Source organism: Acinonyx jubatus, chromosome A1, assembly GCF_027475565.1.
Source record: "Acinonyx jubatus isolate Ajub_Pintada_27869175 chromosome A1, VMU_Ajub_asm_v1.0, whole genome shotgun sequence".
In the NCBI taxonomy this organism is placed as follows: Eukaryota; Metazoa; Chordata; class Mammalia; order Carnivora; family Felidae; genus Acinonyx; species Acinonyx jubatus.
Window position 1 is genome coordinate 216,889,340 of NC_069380.1, and position 18,061 is coordinate 216,907,400.

The following is an 18,061-nucleotide window of genomic DNA, read 5'->3' on the forward strand; positions in this document are numbered from 1 at the left end:
TAAGGTAGGCTAGGCTAAGCTATGATGTTCAGTAGGTTAGGCGTATTAATGCATTTTAGCTCATGACATTTTCAATTTAAGATGGGTTTATCAGGATATAACCTTATTATCAGTTTGAGGAAGATCTATACTTGACTTTAGGTAATAATATTAATTTCATATATATTGTAGACACTATAATTTTATGGATTTTCAAAAGATTCATATAAATTTAGTAAATTAAAAATAATATTAGTGATTTGGATTTATATGATTATTTCTGGATTGATTATTGCCATAAGTCATCATTCAAATCTCACTTAGATTATTTCTTTAAAAAGATGATATTATATTTCAAGTATACCCATATTGAGAAAATTAGAAAGAATTTTATAAATAAAATTTCTAAAAACCCACTAAGTTCTTAGTGGTTTTATGAGTATTATCATAATTTATGTTGATATATTTATTACTATAGATTTCTTCAAAGAAACACTAATGTTTACAGTTTAATTGTTTATCTGGAAATATCTGGATTGTTTTTCTAAGCAAAGTTAATTTTAATTACACAATCATAAATTCTAATGAGTTTCACATATGGGCATGTGTGGTCATGAGTGGCATGTGTGGTCATGGTCATGAGTTTCACATATGGGCAGAGAGAGGGAGAGAGAGAGAATCCTAAGCAGGCTCTGCACCATCAGCACAGAGCCCATCATGGGGCTCGATCCCACTAACCATGAGATTATGACCTGAGTCGATATCAAGAGTTTGGTGCTTAACCTACTGAGCCACCAGGCACCCCTACAGTATGGTATTTTTGAATGATGATCTTGTCCATGGAGCCATGGTCTTCAAGTGTTACAAAAGAAGTGTTACAAAAGCAATGCCTCTCTTCTTGCCAGTGCCTCAGTCAGTCACAATTTCAATCACCTCAATTTTCCCATACTGTTTAAAATAATCTCTGAGATGATGTCCTTCAGTGTCTTCTTTAATGCCACCAACAAAAACATTTTTCACAGTTAAGTGGTACCAGGTCTTTGAGAATCTTCTCTTGAGATTATTCTTTTCTCTTTGGTTCCACACCTCTTCCATCCACTTTGTGTGGCCCTGATTCATGGCTGCATCCACCCCCTCCACAGGGGCATACATGATAGACCCTAACCCTCTGGAAAGTTTGGTGTTTGGATCTCTCATTCCTACACACTCTGTAAATGTTCCCCGTTGCTCAAAATGGTTCCTCAAACTCTTATCAATTATTTTTAAAGCTCAAACCTCGGATGAAGAGCCTCCACAGTTCTTCAGGCTCTTTGGGAGATTCTGGTTTAGACATGACAGCAGTGGGAGGGCAGACTTTAACGATGCTTCCTCGGCAGCATTCATGGGAAGAAAGGGGAATTCTGTATTTTTTAATCAATTTTTATGTAAACCTGAAACAGCTCTAAGAAATAAGCCATTAATCATCAAACAAAAGTAATAATTATATTTATTATTACAATTAATAATTATTATACAGAAAACAATACAAAAGATATGCAAACACACGCAAATTCTTAAAATTGCACATATCTATGACCTCTGCATCTTCTTTTTCTTACTAGCCAAACCTATTTTTTCTCTAAATCTGAATTTTCTACTAACTTTTTAACTGCCTTTGTCTGACTTCTAATACCATATGTTATTCATGGAAACAACTGTCCCTAAGGTAATCAATGACATGCATTTCTCTAAATCTATTGAAAAGTTTGGTTTTCATTTTACTTGATCAAGCAACAGAATTTGACAATATTGTAGTATTTTTCCTTCTGTAAATTCTCTGTGTGTGTGTGTGTGAGAGAGAGAGAGAGAGAGAGAGAGAGAGAGAGAGAGAGCGGGAGAGAGATCATACTGCCTTGCTTTACTGTGATTATCTTTGGCTACTCCCCAGTAGATTTCTTTTCAGGCTCATTATCTTCCTCCACTCTGCAAATTAACTGTATTTCTACATTGTTCAGTTGAAACCCTTCTTTGTGTTTATTCTAAGATTTCTCCCTTGAAAAATAAAATGCTTTACTTGTTATTTATGGACTTTATGTATTCTAGTTTACTCATCTGAGTTTGTGATCAATGACATGATTGACAAATTTACTTGTGTGTTTCAAAGTTACTTTAAATCAGCAAGTGCACACTAAATTTATGTTCTCTTTCAAAAGTCAATCCTTTCTTAGAAAACATCATCTTTTTAATCACTTGAAAAAAACGAAACAACAAAAGGTCATTCTGATAACATCTTTCCATCTTGATCTATATCCAAGGGCTTTAGTTTCAAATAATAGAAAAATCTTGCTGGTTTAAACCAAAAAGTCAATATATTGACAGCTTTAACTTAATAGTTTGGAGGTTGGATGGAATACAGACATAGTTCTTTTACATCACTAGCTATGTTTCTTGGTGAATCTCTTTTCTATACCCTTATCTGTATCCAAGCTTCAATTTAAGGTTGCAAAACACTAACCATCATACACAGCAGTGTATGTTTCATTATTCAGAACAAGGGCAGAAGGAAAATCACTCTTCTGACAACTCTAACATAAAAGCTTTATTTTCTTCTGGTTTGAAGATACTGGGTAACTTGAATAACCTTGAGCCACAAACATTACACATAAGATAGTATTGGTTTTTTTAAACTAATCAAGGTCTGTTCTTGCAGTTATGACTGTGTTAATCATATTCAAGCAAATGGAGTAGTTTTGAAGGATTATTAAAAAGGTGATAGCCAACTTCAGAATCTATCATTTGTCCACTTAATATTCATATATATCCTCTTTCACATGCAGAAAGTTTCTAAAATGAACGTGTTTAAATTCATTATACTCAAACATTTTCAAAGGGACACAAATCAATGTTTATTCTAGTTGCTGTGGTAAGCTTTGGTTCTAGAATCTTAGCTAGATCAGCTCTCATTTTAATTGTATATTGTCAGTGCTCCTCATGTTCCAGTAATTGATAAAATATCTACTTCTAACACACATGATCTATATTGAAAAAGAACAGAACGTGTGGAGGGAATTACCTTAGTTAATGTGCTGATGTGTGAATTAGTCACTATTGTGGGATGCTGACATGTTTAATGTGGGTGACTTGGCAGGTAGTGGGGTCTGAAAGATTAGCTAAATAATGAAGAATAAAAAGATAAAGATCAAATTGTAAAAGTTCTAAATGATAAAGCTCAGAATTAAGATTCTAATAGCCAAAAATATTATTAAGTAGGGACACAATTATGTCACTTTTGATAATTATGTGTACCCTGTGCTGGCGTAAAGAAGATGGAGTCATGAAGCTATTTAGTCAAGTGAAACTTAATATTGAGCAGTGAGGTCTGTTCAAAGAAACATGAAAAAAGTTAAGAGCCATATGGATGTAAGACAATGAGAGAGGTGACAGAATCAAGCACACACTATATGTTTTAAATTTTAGTGGGATTTTTTTTGCACGAGTATCTTATTTGTATATGCAGTCAATAGTTTATTATTACTTTATATTATTTGTTAAAGTTTATGTATTTTTGAGAGAGAGAGAGAATGAGTGTGGGGAGAGTAGAGAGAGAGAGAGAGAGAGGTCAAGAGACAGAATTCTAAGCAGGCTCGGCAGCCTCAACATACAGCCTGACACAGGGTTCCAACTCATGAAACATGAGATCATGACCTGAGCCAAAATCAAGAGTCAGACGCTAACCGACTAAGCCACTCAGGTGTCCCTAATCTTATTTTAAATACATGTTCTGCTACCTTGTAAAATAAAATGGGAGAAGTATTTTTTTTCATTATCTAGATGAATTTGTGTAAAGCAGGTGTTTTCCCCTTAAATGTTTGAAGGAATCTACAATGAAGTTTGTCCAAGACTAGAGTTTTCTTTTTGAGAAGGTATAAAATGATGAATTGTAGTTTATTAATAGGTAGAGGGTTATTCATATTTCTTTTTTTTTTGTAATTTTTAATGTTTATTTTTGAGAGAAAGGGAGAGAGAGTGCAAGCAGGAGAGGGGCAGAGAGAGGGAGACACAGAATCTGAAACAGGCTCCAGACTCCAAGCTGTCAGCACAGAGCCTGATGCAGGGCTCGAACTCACGAACCATAAGATCATGACCTGAACCAAAGTCAGGAACCCCATCAGATTTCTTATTCTTATGTCAATTATATTGAATTTTTGAGAAAAATTTTACATACACATTTTTTTAAGTTTTCGTAATTTTTATTTTTTTTATATTTGTAAGATATATTTAGAAATATTTCTTTTTATTCCTGTAGAGAAAATATTTTATTTTCAGCTTTATTAATAGAATACATTTGATTTTTTTATAAATTTTTGTTTTTAAAATTTGTTTTCTTTTTTTTAAGTTTATTTATTTAGAGAGACAGAGAGGGGGGAAGGGCAGAGAGAGAGAGAGGGGGGGGGGAGACGGAATGCCAAGCAGGCGCCATGTTGTCAGCACAGAGCCCAGCACCGGTTTTGAACCCCCAAACCATGAGATCATGACCTGATCTGACATCAAGAGTCAGACGCTTAACCGATTGAGCCACCCAGGTGCCCCTTTAAAAATTGATTTCTGATCTCATATTTATCATAATTTCCTTCTACTTCTCTTGGAACCATTTTGCTTTGCTTTTTCTAGCTTTGTATACTATTTACTACTATATTCGTTTCCTGTGGCTGCTATAACTAATTGGGTGGCTTCAAACAAGAGAAATTTATTCTCTCATGGTTCTGGATGCCAGAAAACCAAACTCAAGGTGTTGAAAAGGCTGTTCAACCTCAAAAGTCTCTTCGGGAGGCTTGAATCTTTGCCTTTTCCAGTTTCTGGTGGTTTCTGGCTTTCCAACCCTGGGGATTCATCCCTCCAATCTCTTCCTCTGTAGTCACATTGCTCCTTCCTCTTCTGTCTGTCACAGCTCCCTTGTGGATCTCCTACAAGGGAAATTGATATTGGACTAAGGGACCAAGGGGGTACACAGGATGTTCTCTTTATTTCAAGATTCTTAACTTAATTACACCTATAAAGACCCTTATTCTAAATAAGGTAAGAATCTCAGGTTCTGGGAATTAGGTTGTAGACATATCCTTTGAGGGCTACCATTCAACTTACTGCACTTTGGTAGTTACAGTTTAAATCATAGCGTTCCTGACAGGCGCTTAAGGCTCGCCCACTGAAGACAGACTCTGCAGGTTCCCACAAGGTATGATGCATTTTACTTGCATTATTATTTGATCCAAAATATTATTAGATTCAAAATGTTTTGTGAATTCTTCAATGAAACACAGCATGTAACATATTTAGAACTATGTTGCTTAATACTATTGTGTCACATCTTCAGTAGTAATTTTTAGATTGCTTTCACTGTGGTTAATAATTAGTCCCAGGATGGTTTTGTTCTTTTAAATAAATTTATATTTTCCCAGAATTTAATCAACATTAAAAGTTCCCACCTTCTGTTGGTATGACTTTTACCAAGTTTCTTAATCTTGATATTCAAACATTATCTTTCTTGAGTTTTTGTCTGACTTTGTACTGTGGTATCGATATCTCCAATTATGATTCAGTATCTTTCAATTTCAACTTTAGTCAGTTGTTGCTTTATTATATATTTTAAAGTTAAGTTATTAGCTGCATTAAAATTTAGGATTTTTATAGCTTTTAAAATTGAACCTTTAATCATAGCTAAATGTTCCTTTTTATAGCATATAATATTTCTCCCTTTAAATCTATTTTGACTCATAGTCATACAGTGTCATCAACTTAAATATTCACATATGCTTCCATGGCAAATGATATGCAGAATATCAGGCTAATCTCTTCCTTGTGTTTATGTTATTTAACCCTTTCAAATTAGGTCACTTTGACAATCTGGAAGTTCAGTTTTTGTCTATCATTGCAATGAAAAGGCCAAAAATCTTAAGAATGCTCATTCCTCCTCATTTTCCATTCCCTGCACTGTTAATCCACACATGCCCTGGATGAAATAGCAGTGGGAAATGTGTAACTTATAACACCATCTTTTTCTATGAGGTACTGGTCACTTGAGTTTAGTTTTCTTGGCTGTACTCTGAGGCCTTCAAATAATTTATTTGTGCATTTTATACAATGTTTATAATTGATCTCTGTAAGTGGCTTTAACTCTGATATAGCTAAAATCCATTGTGTTTAATTAGGGTGGTTGGGGGTAAGTAGGCAATACTGGAACAGGGATGAATTACTTGATTCTCATTCATTTCAAGTCATGCCCGGAGGCAATCTGCCCTTTAAGGTGGACACAGCTTATCACAATCAAACTTCTAATAGTTCTTCGGAATTCTTGATTCAACTCATAGCTATTACTCTGCGTTAGTTGTGGGAAGAGGAGACACACACATAAAGCTGTGGCTTATAGAAGAATAGAAGTTTATTTCTCTCTAATGGAATGGTTCAAATGAAAATGTTCCTGGTTAGTATAGCAGCTCTTCCATTGTAAATATACTGCTGTTTCAATCTCTATGTTCACAGTGGATGCCATGGTTTTCATCTTCCCACAGTGTGGGGAATAAGCTTAGGAATTCCCTGGGCTTATACCAATGGGTTAACAAGGCTTAAAGGATTACAAAGCCATAGGATCACACCTGAGTTTGGGTAAACAAGATTAGGACCCCAGAATAGAGAGGGAGGGGCAAAGGCCCCAGAATAGAATAGGGAGGGGGTGCAGAGCCCCCAGAATAGAGAGGGAGGGACAAAGGCCCCAGAATAGAGAGGGGCACAAAGGCACCCAATACAAAGTTATATGAGGTAAGCAAGATTAGGCCTTCAGGGAGGAAGCACCCCACAATTTAGTAGTATAGCAGAAAGCTACTTTCACAGGAGGGAAGGACCAAGTTAGGTAAACAGGTAAATTGAGGTATAGACTGCTGTGCTGCAGGTGAACAATCCCAGAGCTGGTTAACAAAAGAAAAGGTGCCTTGTTAACTGCGAGGTTATTTCCCCTATCTGCCTTATACCCTAGGCTAACTAAGATAAAGAGATACAGTGCCTCCTGTCTCCCTTAACAACCATCTGCCCATCTGCAGGGCACCAGGATTTTGTTTTATATTGACCCAAACCCCAAACACCGTATATCTTCAAAACCCCCCTTTCCCTCATGCCCATGAGTTAATGTTCACCAATTCATTGTTTCCTGGTTCATGGCCTCACATTTGTGAGCCTCTGATCCTAATAAATATGGGGCAAGGACCCTTATTTGGGGCTTTTGTCTTTTCCAGGACATTAGCTATCTCTTGCCTTTCATCCTGCATCCTGCTCTTTTGTTGGCCAAAAGAGAACTTCATATTTAGAGTCTATGACACCCCAGAACTTGCTAAGAGATAGAAAAGTAGGGTAAAAGATGTTCATTCTTATTTAGAAGTGACCCATAAGTGGTGTACTGGCACAAGAATTTGGATACATAGCCACAACATGCTGCATTAGTCAAGATGAAACTTGAGAGTTCCACAAATAAAGAAGGAAGTGGATATAACTACATAGCTAGAAGTCCCTGTCATAGTTCTTTGCTTTCCCAGGAATGGAAAAGGCATGAACAAGATATTCCTACACCATGGATGTTTAATGCCAAACACGAAACTCAAGCTCTGGTCTTTTGTAAGGAGTCAGATATTACCACCCCCACTCCTGCACGGTCACTTTCTACCAAATAATATTAGTATTAGGTGACACTGTTCTCCTGAGAATGCACTCATGGAAAATTACACTGTGTAAAGTACATCCTCCACAGACAGTTTATAGCTTATTATAGCATACTCACAACGACATAGAATGGAATTTTTTATGCAGGCTTTCAGTTCAGTTTCTTCTAAGCTTTGCAACATATTTCATTTTCTCTTTGACTGACTTTTACCACATCAAAGTCCAGTTTTGTGAAGTAGTGTTTTAAGTACAATTCTGGAAGTTTAAGGTAGGTATCATATTTCAATACATTGCATGTAATACTTTGGCTTCCCAGGATATACAGGTCAGTATCAAAACTGTCATGTTAGGACATTCTAAGTCCACATGGCAAGCCATCCTTTTCACAAAATTTAGTCATTTATCTTTGTCAATCAGCTTAACTACAGTTTGTAGTACAGTTAATATTATTAAGACATCTGTTTCAATGCACAATGGAAATAGAAGTACAGAATAAAATTACCTTTTAATCATTTTTTTTAAAATTTATTTTATAGGGTTTTAAATGAAACTATTGGAGTTAATGGTGATAACCAAATTGGAAGTATCTCTTATGGCTGAGTGAATCTTTAACACATTCAGAAGAGCTTCTCATTCTGCACATCAATTATCACCATTGTATGTTTCCCAAGGATCATTTATGATGGACTTTCTCTGAAAATGTAGAGATATAGATGCCTAAACATTTCAAGTTTGAGTATTTTATCTTTTTAAAAAAGATACATTTGGTAAATGGAAATAAGGTTTGACAAGGTCAAGTATACTTACATTAGATCAGCTGTTGTGGACTGTTCCAACTGTGTTTTTCTGTCCAGTCTATATGTATTGTTCAAGATAAAGATATTTTGCAGGAAAGAGATACTTTGTAAATAGTTATTGAATGGGAAGATGAATGAAATAAATAATCAATAGAGAAAACTAAAGAAAAATGAATACCCATTTTTATGTGGCATGTATGAGTCGACATTTGAAAATTTACATGAGGCCATCTGAAAAGCATGAGGTAATTTATGTCTAGAATTCCAGAACTGGGTCACAGTTTTCTACACTGAATAATTTATACAAATATGTATATAAGGAATACCTTTTTAATAAATGTTGAAAATAAATCCCAGATCACTAATATTCCATTAAGAAGGTTAAATTTAATTGTGTGTGTTACAGATCTTATATTTCCATTTACTCAACTGACAAGGAAAATGTAATTATTTTTGAAACATTATAATATGCTAAGAATGTGTGACCTTTCCACAGTTTAAGCAGTAAAGCTCACTCAAAGGTGTTCTGCTCAAGCTTAATATTAGTATACCTAAACTACACTGATTTTTTATTAAACATGCTAACGTACCAACTACCAATGGCATATCCTGTGAAGTGTTAGAAAAGACGACCAAGTATTAAATGAAGAAGAATTGCTCAATACTTGATAAAATTTATTTTTCTACAATTATGCTGACCTGTTTACATAATACTTGGGAAGACATATTCTTATTTAAAATACTCATTTTAATGTATAATGTAAAATTTCTCATGAAAAATACAATCTTATTTTCATGTATTTGGAAAATCAGATGTTCCTGTTCAGTGGATAATTACTGATATACTAACGTTACATGAATAGGATAAAACAAGGTTCTGTACTAAAAATATTGAAAACTTTAAAAGTTGTGAATTAATCCTTTCAATTTTATGTTCTGGTGTTTTAGAGATGCTCAGAAACCAGAAGTCACATAAATGGGTTAATTCTAAAATTGTTTAAACATTAACCATCATCACAATTTAATGTTTAACAATTCTTGCCAGATTCATGACTTCATATATTTCACTAAATAGAACTTTTCCCTTATTTTATTAATTGTAGATTGCATATGATTCTTAATGAAATATTCACATTTCATTGACAAACCAAGGTAGCACTGCAGGTGTCCCAAGTTGTAAAATGTCACACACATTTTAGTAAAAGTGTAAGCACTATTAACTGAGGATTTAAATACATTAGCTCACGTGATTCTCTCAACAGCTCCATATAACAGAATAATTAGGTAAAATAATATGAGTTTCTATAATAGATAAGGCCCCAAATCTTAGTGGCTCCCTTAACACAATAGAATTAATCTTATTCATGTGAATTCTAAATGAGGGCTTCCTGATTTGGACTCATTTCCATCCAATCTATTCAGGATACCAGGCTGATAAAAGTTCTTCCTATTTCAAGACAATATTGCTGGGGACATCAATATCCAATCAGCAGATTGGGAAGTGAAAGAATCATATTCAGGAAGTTATGATAAGCCAGACTTTGCTCTAATTTCACCGGTTCTAACTCTGTCACATGGTAATGACTCAGAAAACAGGGAGCCTTATGAGCACAGGGAAAATGGTCTATTTTCTGTGCCACCAGTCTCTTATTACAGTTTGCCCTTCTGTTCATCAAATCCCAATTTCATTATTTTTCTGCACACAGAATATGTTCATTCTCTGATAAAGATTCAGGGTATATCTAACAAGTTTCTGTATTCAATTAAATGGAGCTATGATGTAGATAGAATATAGGAATGAAGAAGACTAGTAATTTGTTCTCAACTTATACAATACTCAATGGTAGAGTAGGAGCAAGATCATTGCAACTAACTTCCCCATCTTGAAAATGAAGTAGAGAGAAACTCCAATGGAACGGTAAAGTCCTGCCAACTGGAATTGAAAAGATCCTTGATTGCAACCTAACTTTGCTCTCTGAGAAAATTCTCTCATTTGTTTCCTTTTGGAGCCCCTTGCTCACCTTTCTTGGACATCCCTTGTCCTTTCCTCTCAGGCCACACAAAGTGAATATTGAGGCAGAAGGCTGCCTCTGGTATGTGAGGCTTCCATAGACAGCCTCCCAGGCATGCAAGTTTGAGAACTTGAGTTCTGTTAAAACCTGTATAGTCAAGATATATTTTAGTTCCAGTAGCTAGTTTCATTGGCATTCCCTTAGAAGAATAGTAGGTTTCTAATTCATTTGTTTCTAGTAAGTACCATGTGCCAGTAACTATACTGGAATTCTGTACTAGACAAAACTCCAAAATGTAATTCCTTTCCTTGCCTTACTTTGCATTCTATTCTCTTCTTTTCGAAAAAAATGACAGCTACACTGAGGCAATCTGACTTACATGGGAAAGAAATACTCTCAGTCATATTTGTGTCACAGGGATGATTCTTAATTGGCTGCTTGTACACACTTTTTTTTTCAGCTTATTTTTCCCTTCAAGGTGAAAGAAGAGCCAATTTATCTACCTGTTGAGGCTTCACATTAGCTGGCAGTTTTCATTCCAACAGGTAAAATTATTGTGTCATTTACAGGTGAGAAGAATGAAGTACAAACTAAAGGTTAGGTGGCATATCTTGTGTTAAACAGCTAGTGGTTTTGAGGCGAAGGTTTAAATTCAGCCATTTTCCAAAAGACAGCATCCGCTTCTATACTGTCCCTCACATCTGTTATCTTCTGCCCATAGCACTTCTCTCTATGGGGCTTAAATACCAATCTATATGGCATAGAAGTGGGATAGACTTTATCCCATGCCCCCATCATCCTCATCAATCATTAGTATGCGTTTCTTCAGAGCTAATCCCTCTTCTATGTTTCAGTGACAAACTGAAGTTCTTATGCTCATATTCTCACTGATATGGTTATCTGGAAGTAGATGCCATTAACATTTCTTCTACGCCCACGGGCAAGTCCAAGTTTTTCTTACACTGCCAGAACAGCTCATGCTACATATGCAAATCTCCAAACATATGACAAATTTGCATTTTTGCAGTGGTATTGACTTTTTTTTTAAGATAATGCACACATGTTAAGTCTAGGGTTATATATATGCATGTTTGTGTGACCACATCATACATTTTTCATAGCACTTTGAATTAGAGTGGAAAAATATTTTAAGTGGCATAATATGATAGATATATTTATTGTGTATTTTCCCCTAAAATACTGTCTTTATTTAAACATTATCATATTTTTGTACCCATGCCTGTCAATTAGCAGAAATATTTAAAATGAACATGGGAGGACCCAGCACTGAAGATCCTAAGCAGTATGTCTGGGAGAGATCCTTTCTCTCTCTCTCTGTCTCTGTCTCTCTCTCTCTCTCTCTCTCTCTCTCTCTGTCTCTCTGTCTCTCAGTTCTGTAGTGTATTTTGATGCTTTAGGTGAATACACCAATGCTTTCTTAATTTTTTTTTATGTTTATTTTTATTTAGAGAGAAAGAGACAGAGCGTGGGCAGGGGAGCAGAGAGAGAGGGAGACACACAATCTGAAGCAGACTTCAGGTTCTGAGCTGTCAGCAGAGAGCCTGACGCTGGGTTCAAACTCATGAACCACGAGATCGTGACTTGAGCCTAAGTCGGAGACTCAACTGACTGAACCACCCAGGCACCCCATTCACTGCTTTCTTTAACAGGTCTGTGGTAGGCAAAATATTGGTTCCTCAAAATCTCAATGTCTTAATTCCAGGAAACTGTGAATGTATTACCTTGACATGTCAAAAGGGATTTAGTATATATGATTAAGATTAAAACCGAGATAAGAAAATTATCTTAGATTATCCTGGTGGTCCTAAAATAATCTCATGAATTCTTAAAAGCAAAGAATCAATCAATCCCAGCTATGGTCAGAGGTAGCAATCGTCATAGCTATGGTCATAGGGAACTATGGAAGGAAAGGGCCAAGGAATGTTGTGACCTCAAGAAACTAGAAACGCAAACAAATGGATTCTCTCTTAAAGCCTCCAAAAAGGAATGCAGCCTCACCTACTCATTGATTTTAGCTCAATGAGACCTGTGTTAGACTTCTAACTTATAGAAATGAAGACATTAAGTCTGTATTGTTTTAAGCCACTAAACTTGTGGTAATTTGTAACAGCAACAATAGAAAACTAATATGCTGTCTTTATAACTTATATATAACTTCATTTTAACACCTGATTGTTTCTTATTTCTTTTTAGTAGGATCTCTTTGTATTAAAAACCAACCACACCAAACAAAACAAAACAAACAAAATTTTTAAAAAAAGACACCTAAGGCCAGCATCCACTTATTTTACAAAGCAAGAAATTTCAGTGTTTTACATAATCGTGAATGGTGAGTAGAGTTTCTTATTATTCCAAAATTGGCAACTAGAATACACAGCTCAGGATAGAGGATATGCTTCCCAATTTAATACTAAAGAAAGTCACAGATAAAAATTTGTGGTGTCAGAAGAAAGGACACTATTGCCTCTCCCTACTACTTGGTGTCTAGTGAACTGTAGAAACTAACCACTCTCATTCTTATCTGGGGACAGCACTTTGAAAGGAAGTTTCTTATAGTTTGACATGGTTCAGAAAGGCTGGGTGGTTCAATAAGTTAAGTGTCGGACCTCAGCTCAGGTCATGATCTCATGATTCGTGGGTTTGAGCCCCAGGCCAGACTCTGTGCTGACAGCTTGCTAAGGGCCTGGAGCCTGCTTCAGATTCTGTGTCTTCTCTCTCCCCCTCCCCCCCCCCCAACCCGCTCACACTCTCTCTTTGTCTCTCAAAAATAAGTGTTAAAAAAAGTTAAAAAAAAAAGATTTTGACATGGCTCCCTTTAAGTGAGAGCACTTTTTGTGTTTCTTCGTGGGTATTTCTGATGGCAGGAGAATTGTCATTTGGGCTGCATCAGTTGGATAGTGTATCTGAGTAGAAATGGGTAGAAACTGTATTCTTCATCAGGTATATCCTTATATCCTTAGCATAGGGCTTGGTCTAAAGAAAGCATGCAATAATTGTGTCATGAATCTGTGCTCTAATGTAAAACAACATGCATTAATTAAATGCGGAGGAAATGAGCTTTATATCCCTAAATATAAATTATAGAATTTCCATTTAAGTAATGCACCTTTCAATGTAAAATTTAAAAAAATGCCATATCTTATGCATACATATGCAGGAAAAAGCTAATTGCCAGAAAGACAAGAAGGTCATATTCAGATTTAATAATTACACAGACATGACCGAATTAACTGATAATGAGAATGAGGATAAATATGGACTTTCATTACTATGTGATAAACGGTTTAAAATTTTGTTTTACCACAGTCACACTTTCAAAAATATCATATTTGTAGTCAAATGACCTTTTCTAGGAAACAAAAGTATGTATGGCTACATAAATATTTTGCAAAATGGTTTTACGCTTAGGTAGCTTTTCTATTTAAAATTCATTATTTTGTACCCTTATATTTCAAAAGATATACTATCTAAAAATGAGGAGTCACTTAAAATTGGTTATTTTCTAAAGTCAATATATGATACAAGGTAATTAAAATGAAATAGAACACCTAGAGTAGTTCAAAATCAAACTACTTATATCCAGCTTAGAATAATGACCATATTACTAGGTAATAGCTTTTCAAATAATGTACTCTGTTTTGATATAAGAATAAGGTGGTTCTGTACGTAAATATATGATGATGGCTCATTAAAAAATAGTGGTGTCAAAACCTCAGTTAGGTAAGAAAATAAGCATATATTAGGAACACATCTAGGGAGGTCAACCAGATGCCTCTGTTGAACTTGGGTTGATTTGATCACATCTGAGAATTGGCTATCTGACAAATAATCTAGGATGATGGTGGCTCAGACGATTGGGGTAATTTGATTCTGTTCCATGTGTTGCTCTTCCTCCTTCCTGGAATGACTTGGATATCTTGAGAAAGTCCATCTGACAGCAATGGCGAGAGTAATTGCAGAAGCAGAAATGTGTAAGCCCTTTATACATCTGTCCAATAGTCCATCCCCAGAACAAGTCATAAGACCAGGCTAGAGTCAAAGTGGAAGGGCACTGAAAGTTTGTAAGGCAAATGGTGTGATCCCAAGCGGGGGTTAAAAACTGGGGACATTAATATGCCATATAGTCAGACCTCAGCTGAAATTATTCATGACTCTCCCACATTGCAAAATAGTCTCAGTCCTCTTCCAGAAACCTCAATTATCTCATCTACCGCTCATCAGTATTGGTCTGTGTGTCATCTACATCAGCGCCAGGCACAGCTTCTCCTGATTTGGAGATTTCAAGCTAAAAAGGGCAAGATATTATGCTCAACCCCCAACAAACAGTAGTTAACGGCTGTAATAAACACTGCTCTTTGAAACATAAGAGAATGGTAGGTACATGGCAGTACTGTTCTATAATAATTTTTTGATGCCACTAGGTAATCATTGTCAAGTATCCTACACCAATAGGATGTATCCCTTGATTAAGCCCTGCTTCTGCTCCCTGGGAGTAATTCACCACTTCATCATACACCATGACTTTGGGCTGTATTCTATTTTTTTTTCCATGCCTCTCTTGACTCTCCTTGGTAAGTTGTGAAAATTATACTGGGAAATATGCCCTTTGAGCAAAATTTCAATATGTTTTTCACCAGTAGAAATCTAGGAAGGATTGTATTAGTGAGGGTTCTCTAGAGAAAAAGGACCAATACGAGATTATATATAATAATGAATATTATATATATGAATGATATTAAGTATAAATAAATAGGAGGTAGCTTTAAAAAACATATGGGGATTATTCGTTTATATGCAATAGATGTCACAAACATTTTCTCCCCAGTTTGTTTTATATCTTTTGGTTTGCTAATGACTTTTGTTTTCCATATGAAGTTTTTGGTTGTCTAACTTATAAATTTTTTTTTGTTATTACATCTGAATTTTGACACATAGTTAGAAAGAATATACCTACACCCATGTAATATAGAAGTGCTTTAAGAGAAATAATTGATTGATAATTCTTTCTAGGTTTTCTGTTGAAATTGTTTTAAGTTTTCTACGTTGGATGGGGTCAGTTTTTGCTAAAGCATATTTTCCAAGGCAATTACCTACTTCATCTGTATACTGAAATTTACTTCCTTAGACTTTTACAAACAATTAACTTATGCTTTTATTATCCTGTTTTTTTTCTATTGAAATTTTACATCTCCCTTCTCAATCCAGTATAAACCCAATTCACTTACTGACTGCACTGAAAAGTTCAACTCTTCAAATTATAACACAGAAAAACTTCTCTGTGTGACATCAATACCACCAGCATTCTCAATGGTTCTCTTATACAAAATAGAATAGCAGGATACATGTAAATGCAAGATGTGGACAGTGACCAAAAGACAGTAAGAGAAGATTGACAAATATTCCAGAAATTGTAGTTGAAATAAATGGACTGTAAAAATAGCCACAATAAAGAGAAAGATGAACAACATGGATGAAAAAAAAAAAGATGGTGTCTAACAGAGTACTGGATTCAGTTTAAAAAATAACTAATTTGACCATTGATATAGAATGCAGGGTGAGAGAAATTACCCAAAGCACTTCAGACATTATGACGTGTACTGCACGGAGCAAAGAGACCACCCAGGTAGCTAATACTCAATGTTAGGTTAACAGATTTAAGAATTCTCTAGAATTTTTAGCGTATGTTCTACATTATGTGAAGATGATATTCTTATAGAAGCCTGCACTCTCAAATCCTTAGAGATGACTGGCTCAAGAATAACCATTGTTTATTCTGTGAATGAATTATTTTATCTTCAGAATGGGATGTCTATTCTGTCTTTTGTTTGTCTATTTTTGGGGGCAAGGGACTGTATTTCTAATGCAGGAGGAGAGTATATAAGTAATATATTTCTGTTTGGTAGCCACCTCTTATGTCAAACTAAAAGTGGGGAATACATCTAAAGAAACACCAACTTGTTATTTTTATATTACATAGCTAATTTCAACTGATCTACAATCTTAAAAATATACTCTGAAGTCAGGGAAGAACTCAGAAGGGAATTCAATAGCTGATTCATAATCTTGTACAAGAATCAATTTGATAAGCGCAAAAACACTTGTTGCTGTTTTATGAGAAGATCTAGAAGGAGTATTTATATTAATATTAATACATGTAAAAATGTATGGAAAACACCTAAGAAATGAAAAACAAAGAAAACCATTGTTGAAAAATAGGCATTAATGATAAAGCGGATTTATTTGTTTCTATTTTACTGAGTGGATTCAAGTAAGACATGATAAAACTCATTAATCTAGTAAAAAGAAAAAAGTCAAACTAATTTATGTAGCAGATTATTGCGTATATGACCAAGAAAGAGAAACTAATAAACTATTTGAATGCTTTGATAGTAATACCCAAATCTTTGAAATGGTAGAACAGATATAAGAAGACTTTTGGATTAGACGAGGTGGCAAAGTCTTAAGTTCAATGTGAAAAAATATTAATAATTCTTGTGCAGAAGGTTGTCATTTCTGTGGGTCAGAACATTATTGAAAAAAATAAATTTTCAAATAGAATTTCAGAATATTTGAAGCCACTTCCATGTTAAAGTCTAAATTGCTCTATGAGCAATTAGAAGTCCAATAATCTGATTTATTTTAGATTACCTTCAGAATATATAACAAGGTCTCTAATCAATCATTGTCATTAGAGCAGTCAGGTCTTTAGGTCTCTACAATGCTATACCCTCATAAACATAGTCAGGAGAGACCCCATTTCTTCTTCTTCTTCTTCTTTTTTTAATGTTTATTCATTTTTGAGAGAGAAACAGAGCACAAGTCGGGGAGGGGCAGAGAGAGAGGGAGACACAGAATCTGAAGCAGGTTCCAGACTCCAAGCTGTCAGCACAGAGCCCATCTTAGGGCTTGAACTCATGAAGCATGAGATCATGACCTGAGCTGAAGTTGGATGCCCAACTGACTGAGCCACCCAGGTGCCCAGGAGAGACCCCATTTCTTTTTTTTTTTTCCAAATTTTTTAAACATTTATTTATTTTTGAAAGACAGAGGCAGAGCATGAGCAGGGGAGGGGCAGAGAGAAAGGGAGACACAGAATCGGAAGCAGGCTCCAGGCTCCAAGCTGTCAGCACAGAGCCCGATGCAGGGCTCTAACTCACACACTGCATGATCATGACCTGAGCCAAAGTCAGACACTTAACCAACTAAGCCACCCAGGCGCCCCAGCGACCCCATTTCTTAACCCCAATTCCCTTTTCCTTTGAAATAATGAATACCATATGGATATTTAATTATAATGTGTCCTCTTTTGTCTCTATAACTGTATTCTAAAGAGTGTATATTATGTCACTCTGAATTTCTATAGTCAACCCAAGTATCCTATTAACCTATGGGACTAGGGCTAGATCTTTTTTGTTTTTCAGTTTAGAGCATGACACTCACTGCACTCAGTTGGTATGTGTCCAAAGTGTTCTTCCTTGTTTCATAAGATTTAAGGATTCTTTCACTGTCAGGACAGAACACAATGGCACTTGAAAAGCTAGAAGGCAGAACTCTATATTTCAGCCCCAA

At 35.4% G+C, this 18,061-nt stretch overlaps 1 pseudogene; it reads left to right on the forward strand.

Moving 5' to 3' along the window:
* The first annotated feature begins 16,079 nt into the window (after window positions 1-16,079).
* The window catches only part of LOC106986985 (nuclear transcription factor Y subunit beta-like), a 105,165-nt pseudogene continuing 103,183 nt past the window's right edge, over window positions 16,080-18,061 (forward strand).